This window comes from Strongylocentrotus purpuratus, unplaced genomic scaffold (genome assembly GCF_000002235.5).
Source record: "Strongylocentrotus purpuratus isolate Spur 01 unplaced genomic scaffold, Spur_5.0 spur5_scaffold_12, whole genome shotgun sequence".
NCBI classification, from domain to species: domain Eukaryota; kingdom Metazoa; phylum Echinodermata; class Echinoidea; order Camarodonta; family Strongylocentrotidae; genus Strongylocentrotus; species Strongylocentrotus purpuratus.
The window spans coordinates 33,755,222-33,766,165 of record NW_022145597.1 but is presented as its reverse complement, the minus strand read 5'-3'; positions in this window follow the sequence as shown (position 1 = coordinate 33,766,165).

Below are 10,944 nucleotides of genomic sequence, written 5' to 3'. Positions count from 1 at the left end.
TTTGTGTTGCAATGTCATTGCAAAGTATTTTTCAATTTGATCTTGATTACTAGCTTTTGAAATTTAAGGAAGTAGACCCAAAATAAAACACACACAAATCGCTTTAGTGTGGTTATTTTTTGTTCTTCAGAGTAAACTTTTTTTTTAAATATTAAAGTGGTTCTTAATCAACATTTCCCCGAAAATCAATTTGCTTTTCAACTGTGACTGATGCTTTTCAGTCATTTCGATTGCTTTCGGATTCATTACGCGGTACCCGCTGCTAAAATATGACTTGATGGTTGTCTAGTCGCAAATATCCTCGAGAGGGCGCCACCCTACTAGGACACATTTCCTGCATCGTGCCTCTTTTCAAAAGCATGCAGTACATAAATTTAGTTCAACACAATTGTGCAATATTCTCTCTAGCCTACTGTAATTCTCCTTTTGAATTCTTATGCTTCTTGTCTCATAATGCGCCCCGGAATAGTTTCCTAGATAGATGGCGTACTATAAGTGTTTGCGTTGTATACACTTTTCCTTCATTAGTAATGATATTATCATTCTTATTATTATAATTATTATTATCATTATTATTATTATTTAACCATCATCATTATTATTGTAGTTATTATTATCATTATCATTACTATTATTACTAATTTAACATTGTCATTAATATTATTTCTACAATTATTATCATGCATATTGAGGCGAATTCATCCAATGGCCAGGACTTGAGATAGGTAGAATTCTGCATAAAAGCAATTTGAAATAAATCAAACACCGACAAAATGCCATTTAACGATCATTCACACTTAACGCATTAATAATAATATAGGCATGGGTGTAAAGTCAATAGGGAAGCACGGGCGTATGGCAGCATTCTATTGAAGGGGTGCACGGGGGGGGGGGGGTCTGATATGCCAACAACATGAAAAAACTAATAAACTCAATCATTTGCTAAGGGAATCACCCACTAGTGACTACTCAAACGTTTGGAAACCCATATTTCTAAGGTAAGTATGAGGAAGAAAAATGCAAATGATTTTCGTATAATCCCTTCAACTATTTGCATGTTACGAAACAATCAAATATAGAGAGTATCAGAAATACATAGGGAAGAAGGTGTCAAATGGCTAGAAGCAGCTTTCATAATTCATAATGATAAATTGTGCATATAATTATTATGCCGTTGTACGATTAATCATAAAGGCCTGGGCAAAATGTTCTCTGCATATCAACACACATACTTTGAGAAGAAGAAAAAAACATTCTCTTTAATTCAAAGTCGTTTTACAACTTTTTGAGCATCACATAATACATTCAGCTAAACTTGACACGAGGTTATTTTCCGCAAATAGTATTATTGTTTATTCTGAATTTTGCAGAAATTAGATATATACGAACCCTTGTGCAATTTAACGTTGGAAATTTGGAATTGAATTAGGGCCTTGAGCGAAGAATACACGTTTAGCTGACCAAAAGTGCAAGCGGTTTCCACTCCCCGTGGGATCATAAAATATGTCATCTAGATCGTTTGCCTGTAGGTCTGGAGTATTGATGGTCGTTAAATACCTTTGAAAGGTCATTATATCTTATTTTTATCTGACAATTTGAAGCGTTAAAGAGAATCAAAATAAGTTATAAACAAGGCATATACAAGTCTCCAGCGGTAAGGAAAAGACAAGCATAATTTAAGATATTTTCAAGTCGTGTTCATAGTGTTAGCTCTTTGACATACGACATGTGTAAGTCTCAAAACGGCATTGTCTACCCATACGTAACATTGTGTTAGAAACCAGTACAGCCTTAATTGCTTGGTACAGCGTAACTTAGTTTTCAAAAGTTCTGGTGAGTTTGACATATAATTCGGGGTCATGAAGTCACGACCTCCTAAAGTAAAACGAAAATCTACGTATGACATTAAAAGTATTCCTTACAAGCTACTATAATACAACGCAAGGAACTTTCGAAAAGTTGAGGGGAACTAATATAATGTTTAAACAAACGACGTCAAAGCAGACTTAACTATTTACATAATCGTTCAGGTTGCAAAAAGATATATGATATTTAAGACAACAAATATCAAAAACAAAAGCTAGCTACTGAAATGCTGTAAAATTATTGACAATTAACCGCCTCGTACACTGACATCTTTTTCTAGTCAAGACTTGCTGAAACAGCAGAATGAAAGCCGCTTCAACAGTACCAAATTTCGTAGCGAAGCAAATCCAGCGGCCACGTGTCCGATTTCTTTTTTTTTTCTTTTTCCAGTCTTGGTCAGCAGAAATGCCGCACGCGATCCGAAAAAAACGCGATCATTGTGATTACGCAACACCACGCCTCTAGCAGCAATATGACGGCTTCGGGTATCAAGACAGGCCGAACAGGATATCAGTGAACGAGAGGTGCTTAACTTAACACACAAAAATACGTTCCCAAGAAAACGGCTACGCGGCCGCTAACGAATTGAGGTTCAACTATATGCACAAAAATCGATTAAAAGTTTAAAACATCTCAATCACATCATAGAAATATGTAACAGAAAAATAGAGAAGACATAGCAATAGGGAAATAGATGGAGAGAGGAGCAAGACAAGAAAGATAATTATAAGGATCGAGAGGTATAAAGGGAGGCATATTGTTGCCGAGGGCTAGAAATAAGGAGAGGTAATAGAATGCAAATGCAATATACAATTGATAACATGTACAAAATAGATTCAAAGCAACAGTTTCAACAATGAAACAAAATTCAGTAAAAGAATCGTGCAGTCTTCAGTCGGACAACAGAGTTCTCTATCAAAGTCTCCTCGATCTATGATCAAATAGTCCCAGTTTATCTTGAAATGTTAGAATAAATGTCCAGATCTGTCGACGAGGACCGATGACTTGTCCTGCTGATTTAAGTTTAAGCGGGTGTGACTCTTTGTAGGAATCCTCGCTTCACATTGATATTCCATTATATTCGAGAAATTTTTAATGATAATTCTGCTTCCAAAGAGCTCGGGGTTGTGTACACTCGCCTCTATACTGAATTCAGATAACTCAATCAGAAATAAGAATATTTTCAGGATATTCCATAAGGATCACGTAACAGCATCGACTCAGCATATCGACTTCGCATTATTCCCAACACATGACAAATTGACAATCAAGTATCTACGGCGGGTCCTCCACTTCTACATGGCGCAATATCATGGACATGAATGATTGACGTTGCTCCGATATCTTCGAGGTTGTCCCGTGATTTCCAAACTGATATAATGATTTCTCATTCTCTCCGACGCATACACAAAAATTCGCCAACAAAACTAATACGATGCCGAGATCTCTAACGCTATCCAAATGATGACTCTCTGCCTCCGTTTTCCACACCGATGCTCTCGACAAATAAAATGAACAAAAATAAATTGGCCCTACACATACGAAACTATTGCTACTAAATAAATGGCCATGCACTGCGTCCTCTTGTTGCCATTGCTGTGCTCCCCTTCTGAGGCTGGCACCCAATGCAGCAACCGTCAAAAATAAATAAAAAGGCACTCGGTTTCCCTTTGAAATCGTCGACTGGTCATGCAGTATATTTCCTCGTATCTATGATAAATCCTGAAGTACGAACGCTTCCTTTTTCGTGAACGAAGAGCAGGTACCTGTTAAACACATTATACAATTGGCTCAACACACCAATTTCAAAATAAATGACCATGTCATGCTGGACGCCTTAATAGGTTGAATGATTAATCTCCATCGAACAACAGAAGAAGAAGAAAAGGGCCCGGTGGGGTCACTCCCCTGCAAAGAGTGACACGTATGACCGTTACCACCAATGCATATAACCCCCTTTTGCGGTCAATTTCAAGGACATTTTGAGAAATTTAACCCCCTTTTTTACGTCAAAACAAGGACAAAATCGTATTTTGGAATACCCCTATTTATAAGATTGTAAGGACACTTTCGCAAATTTACCCCTATTTTACCATATTTCAAGGACAAGACTCGGCTCCGAGAATTTTTCTTCCCGGTTTTCTCTTTTCCCTTCCCGGTTTTCTCTTTTCCCTTTTCCTGACCCCTATTTATCAATTTCGGGGACACCTGTGCCCCCCCTATTTTCTTTATTTCGAGGAATATTTTGTCCGCGGACATTGCTTGAAATTGACCCCTTTTTCCGCGATTTTGGTAACGGTCATGCGGTCCGGAAGTCACATTGAGTGACCCCACCGGGGAAAAGGGACAGAGAGTGAAACATTTGATGAAAATAATCCGGAACAGTAATATCCAAATAAATGGCACAGTTTAGAGACTAATTATGGAGAGGGCCGAGGAGCTGTCAACAAATCCTGCAAGATAAACGATGCTTTGTGAATCTTCTCCTGCCTTAATTGGATGAGTCCCGACAAATGGTTCACACCTTTCACGATGTCCAGTTGGACATGCTCCGTAAAAGTACGGGCCTCGCCGCTGTTCAGTTCCGTTTGGTGGCAAAGCTGCTCCACCGAATGTTGCAGTGATTTCACCTCCTCCCGAAGCGAGCTCACCTCGGAGGAGAATCTCCTCTCCATGGCTGCCATGGCGACCAGGACCCTGTCGACATCACTGCTAGTTCTGGGCTCCTCCATCGGGCGCTTCCTCCCTGCCGTCCCTGGCGTGGTGTCTCTTGGTAGGGGCGTGTGGGTGAAGATGAACCCCTGGGTAGCTGTCTTGAATTCATCATTCGGCAACTTGCGGATGGCCTCATCACCCGCCGCCGATACCGGAGAGTAGGCCCTCTCATCGACAATGGGTGTCGATGGAGATGCAAACCCACTGTCCATATTCCCATCACAGTTATTCATCCCCATTGTCAAATATGAAGGGTGGTAAGCCATTGTAGAAATATAGGAGTGAATAGCAGGCGTCTCGTCTTGTTGAAGTTATTGGCATGGAATGACGAGATATGCCAAAACCGATGATGGCCAGATCCGTTGTTTATAAACTAAGCCGGACGGGCGGTCTTGGCCTTCGGCCGCTCCTCCTCAGTTCGATGCCGTCCTTGGGATTAGTCTGTGTTCCAGCCTGTCGTTGATTCCTAGTAGTAAACACATTTCGTGCATGTTGGGATAGTTCTCGGGCCCATGATGGCACGTTGGCTGAAAGGAAGGGTTTGAGTCTATCATGATGAAGAATCGTCGTTTTTCCTCTCGGGCTACTGCGAATTTCAAATATTAATTCACTTAGCTTTCTCGTGATTACACAGGGGCCTATCCATCGTGCACTTTTAAGTTTAGGAGATAGGCCCTTGTGCCTAGTGGAGTCTAGACGGTAGACTAGGTCGCCGACTTCATAGTTGTTGACTGATGTACGCAAATCATAATTGCGCTTTTGCCTAGACGTACTTCTCCCAATGTTGTCACGAGCTAGCTTCCATGATTGTTTCATTGTTTTGGCCATCCGGTTAGCATATCCTCCGATATCACTCGGTTCCTCGTCAATCGGGTCGATGTCGAGTGAAAACTCTAACGGTGTCCGTACTTCACGACCTAGCATGAGGAAATTAGGAGAAAATCCTATAGTTTCGTGTGTAGAACTTCTGTACCCCGCCGTCAAAAGTGGTAAATTCTTGTCCCAGTCTTTTTGGTTCTTATCCACGAAAGATGAGATCATGTTGGCAAGAGTCAGGTTGAATCTTTCAATCATTCCATTTGAGGAGGGGTGGTATGGAGTTGTTCTTGTCTTGGTAATTCCGAGTAATTTGCAGACGTCCTGAAATAGGTTAGATTCGAATGTCCTGCCTTGGTCAGAATGAAGCTCTAAGGGCGTTCCAAATCGAGATATGAATTCATTAACAAGTTTCTCGGCTACTGTCTCGGCGGTCTGGTCTGGGATGGCGTATGCCTCAATCCATTTAGTGAAAGTGTCACCTACAACCATGACGTATCTATTTCCATTGTCACTAACTGGAAGGGGGCCCATAATGTCAATTGCAATTCGATCCATGGGGTGCCCGACATTATATTCTCCCAGTGGTGCCCTTGGCTTCGATGTTGGTCGTTTCCTAGCACCACATATTACGCAATTTGCTATGAATAGGCGGACTGCTTCGTTCATATTGAGCCAAAAAAAACTGCGTGATATTCTACTTAATGTCTTTTTAGTTCCCAAATGTCCAGCGAAAATTGAGGCATGATTGGCTTCAATCACACGGTCTTGTAACTTCTCCGGAACAACCAGTTGTAATCTTGTTGTGAGTTTTGAATTAGTGTCATGGCGTTTGTACAACAACCCATCAACAATTTGCAGCTGTTGCCAGGACAACCATAGGTTTCGAACAGTAGGACTCTTATCCTGCACAAGATTGCGTGCTGGTCTGTCAGGTGACTTGGTGAGCCAATCGAGCACGATCGCGACATTTGGGTCATTCTTTTGCATAGTTATCAATTCTTCGCGAGTAAGATTTCCAATGATGACTCCCTGGAGCTCGGGCCTTCCCCCACTTACAAAGTCTGACTGGCCATCGTTGTTAACATCATTACCTCGCTTATCAGGCGGCACCTTCTTCTGCGACGTCGAAGCACGATTCACTCTAGCTAATCTACTTGGGATTGACCATAATCCTCCTCCAAACGACAATACTGCTCCATTCATAACATAATATCCTCCATGCACAACATTCTGCCAAAATACTGCCAAGATACCGAGGATACACACTGTCATAATTCCCCATAGCGTTCTACACCTTGTTATACTGCTGATCAAACTCATAAAGAAAGCGATGACGAACACAATCATGACGTATAGTCCTTTCTTTACTTCAGGTCCCCTTCCTTGATGAGAACTTATTGACGTAGTCTGACAGCTTGCGTCAGCTTGGATGTGTGAGGCCGGTTTCTGTGTTGGCCGGATACTTCTCGCGGAAAGTGGGATGATGTCGTCTTCCTCGAAGAAGTCAGACCATTCACGATGTCGCCTCTCACAGGTCTTACATCCTCCACATGGTAGTTTTTCGAGGATCGATGATTTGTCATAGCAGTCACATGTATCGGGATCACATGCGATTCTAGATAACGCGTCAGCATTGCCGTGCTTTCTCCCTTCCCGATGTTCGATCACGAAGTCGAATTGAGATAATCTCTCAATCCATCTAGCCATTTGATCAGTTGGTTCGCGAAATGACATTATCCATCTAAGAGATGAGTGATCAGTCCGGATCAAGAATTTTCTGCCAAACAGAAAATGACGGAAGTGGCAAACGAATGAGACAACTGCTAATAGTTCTCGACGTGTAGTGCAGTAACGACGTTGTGTCTTAGTAAGAGATCGACTAGCGAATGCGACTGGTCTCTCCAATTCGCACTGGGCTGACTCATCCCACTGTAGTTGGGACAAAACAGCACCGACGCCTGTAGCTGACGCATCAGTATCTAATATGAACATACCCTCATCATTTGGATATGCCATGCAATTATCACTCGTGATCGCTAGTTTCAGCTCATCGAAGGCAGATTGACATTCACTGTCCCACTCAAATGTGCGAGATTTTTCCATGAGGCGAGTCAAGGGTGAAGCGATAGATGAGAATCCACGGATAAATCTCCTGTAGTAAGAGCAAAGACCGATAAAAGATCTAACATCGGTTACCGTCTTGGGTGTAGGCCATTGGTGAATCCTATCTATCTTGTCGGGGTCGGGCTTGATGCCTTTTGCGCTCACTACATGCCCCAGATAGCATACTTCCGACTTCACTAGGTTGCATTTGCTTGGTTTTAGTTTTAGCCCTGCTTGGCCAAGACGAGAGAGTACCTCATTGAGCCTCTCGAGATGCTCTTCAAAGGTGGAACCGAGAACGATGATATCGTCGAGATAAAGGATTAAGGTTTTCCATTGCAAACCTTTCATGAGAAGCTCCATACCCCGCTCGAACGTGCTCGGGGCATTGCATAATCCAAACGGCATCGTGATGTACTCGTAATGTCCGCTTCTAGTGCTAAATGCCGTCTTCTGCTGGTCCTCCTCCTTTAGTTCTATTTGCCAGTATCCGGATTGTAAATCTAAAGTGCTAAAGATTTTAGCACCTCCTATGCAATCAAGACAGTCCTCTATACGAGGAAGTGGATAAGCATCTTTCGTCGTCACTTCATTTAATTTGCGATAATCTACGCATGGCCTTGTTGATCCATCTCGTTTCCTTACATACACCAGCGGGCTCGACCAGGCGCTCGTGGATTCGCGGATAACCCCTGATCGCAACTGTGTCTGAATTATCTCCTCCTCTTCTTCCACAAAAGCTCGAGGCGGGCGTCGTGGCCTCTGCTTAATGGGTGAGGCATTACCTGTGTCGATTGCATGCTTAACCAATGATGTTCGTCCTAAGTCATTTGGAGAAACTGCAAATGTCGATTTATGCTTATCGAGTAGCTCAGCTAATTTGTCCCTCTCATGTGTCGATGACAACTCTCCGCAGCTCCGATTATACAACGACTTTAAGTCTTCAGACCAATCCTCAAACCTAGGTTTCCCTGATGCAGAGCTACCTTTTACAACATTAATATTTCGAGGAAGAGGCTTAGCTCCGTCACTACCTTCATGGTACACCTTGTCTATAAGCTGTAGGTTTGCGAGCTTGGTTCCGGCATGCACATGAATATCCACCCCAAGTGTGTTGGCTACGCGTACAGGCAAATCGATATCATTCCTATTGATATCGATCACGCAGCTTGCTACATGGATTGGTTGTAATGTTTCTCCGCTATTCATGGGTTCAATCAATCCGTATGGAAGATCGCCTTTTAGTTTAGTGACATTAGCACTGCCGGCGATGATGAATTCAGAGTTAGCAGGGATAATGACGTCACGCTTGGCTATCACATTACAGCTCGAGTCAGAAATAATTTCGCATTGAAACAAGCGATCATTCAAACGAAGCCCACGTCTAGGTTCAAGAATAAAGTTAAAGTGGTGCATGAAGTCAAATCCGAGAAGGCCCTCGTCACTTATATCAGCCACGAAGACATTCCACTTGAATGTCATGTCCTCAAGTGTGATGTCGAGATCAATAGTCCCATAGATATGTAGTATTTCATCATTCGCTGCTTGAAGTTGAATGTCCTCTGTCGGCTCTTTAAGATGTTTACGCAAATCTATGTCTATACCTTCGTAAACTTTAGAGGAAATAACAGTCACTGCTGCGCCCGAGTCGACCAAAAATGTAGCGTTTGCACCATGAACATTTGCTCCAATAAAAGCCGAAAGCCCTGTACTTTTGACGAGTTTAATTATTCTCGATGCCTTACTCACTGTAGTTTTAAGGGCCGAAACCTGGTCGATTGGATCGGCCCCAGCTAGTTTCCCGCCTCGACATTATCCACGGATGGTAAGGGGTTGGCCTGCCGTTGATGCATAGGCTGGGGATGTTGTACATGATGTTGATGCTGTGGTGGTGGTGGTGCCTGTGGTACCCACATTTGCTGCTGTGTCTTTGGCTGGGGCTGTGGCGGCACAAACTGTGGAGGTGCCCAGGCTTGTGGGACGAATGGTTGTTGTTGTTGATAGCGGCGGTTGTCATAACGAGGATTAGGGCAGTTCCTAGCTAAATGCCCCTCCCTATCACACTCGTAACATCTGTTGCGCATGGGTCTACCACCTCGAGGTTGACGCCCTCTGTCATCATTCCCTCGCCTACCTTGCCGTCCATCTCCCGTTGTATTGGCATCTCTCGAATTTCTTTCAGCCTGATCCTTTAAGAGGGATGAGAGTGTGTTCAGTCTTTCGTCAATGGACATAACGCGACGTTCAAAATCAGCAAGCCGGCCTTCGGTAACGCTAACCGATTGCGAGGATGACAGGGCCCTAATCGGCCGGTAGGCATTGGGGCTACTCTCCTCTCGCAGATTGAAATACCGCTCGGCTATCTCACGGGCCTCTTGCAGGGATTTAGGTTCGTGCATTCCCACTGTTAATGTCATGTTTTGGTCTCCGATTCCTCGTAGAAAATGTCTTGTGCTAATGGTTTCTATTGTGTCGACGTCGGCACTCGGATAACCGAAAGTTGTCAGTCTTCTTACGTCGGCGGCATAATCGGCAATAGTCTCCTTCGGTCCAAGACGCCTTGCCTCCAACTGGGAGACGAATGAGGCCGGTGTTTTCCTATTTTCGAATCGCTCATTTAGCGCCGCTACCAGGTTATCGAAGTCCCCTGTGACGTCAGAGGAGAGTTGTTGGAAAGCGAAGTCTGCTGCATTACCTCGCAAGCAAGCCAGTATTCGAAATCGTTTTTCGTTTTTGTTCCATCCACACGCTTCCGCAATGTTCTGGAACGAAAAGATGAAGCTTTCCCACGGGCGTGTTCCATCAAAATGTTCCTGATGGGGTAGCTGAATAGCAGCCCTTGGTTGAGCGGGGCTGCGAATTTGAACCTCCTCTTCCAAAGGTTGTGCATCTGTCTCGCTAGAGTGTTGGATTTGCAGTCGTGCTTCATCAAGCTCCAATTGGAGCTCCCTGATCTCCTGTTCTAAATCTGTTTTTCTACGCCTCCTTGCCATTTCGCTTAGCGTGTTGAAGTCCAAAATCCCACCGCTGCCACCAGTGTAACGAAATTTGATTACAAGTGTTTAATTCAGACTGCTCTCGTTCAGTTCTCGCTCAATATCTCTCTCACTCGAGCTCATGCGTGTATGCAATATAAATTCAACAGAAGAAATGGAGTATTCGTGAGTTTCAGTTCCATTCGATGTTTATTACTTCCAATAATGACAACTTGGTATACAGTCAGGTTCAGTGAATTACGAAAAACGGCAGAAAGGAGTACGAGGAGAAGTCTCAAGAAGTCAGTCAGAAGTCTGTCTAAGCTAGAAGTCTGAAGTCCGAACTCTCGAGATTTTAGAATCCCTGGCTTTATATAGGGAGCTGTTTTGTAGCAGCAAGGACACAACCCGACCTCGAGCTAAAGGGCAGAGTCTGTCCTCAAACTGAGGACAAAGTCTGGCCTCC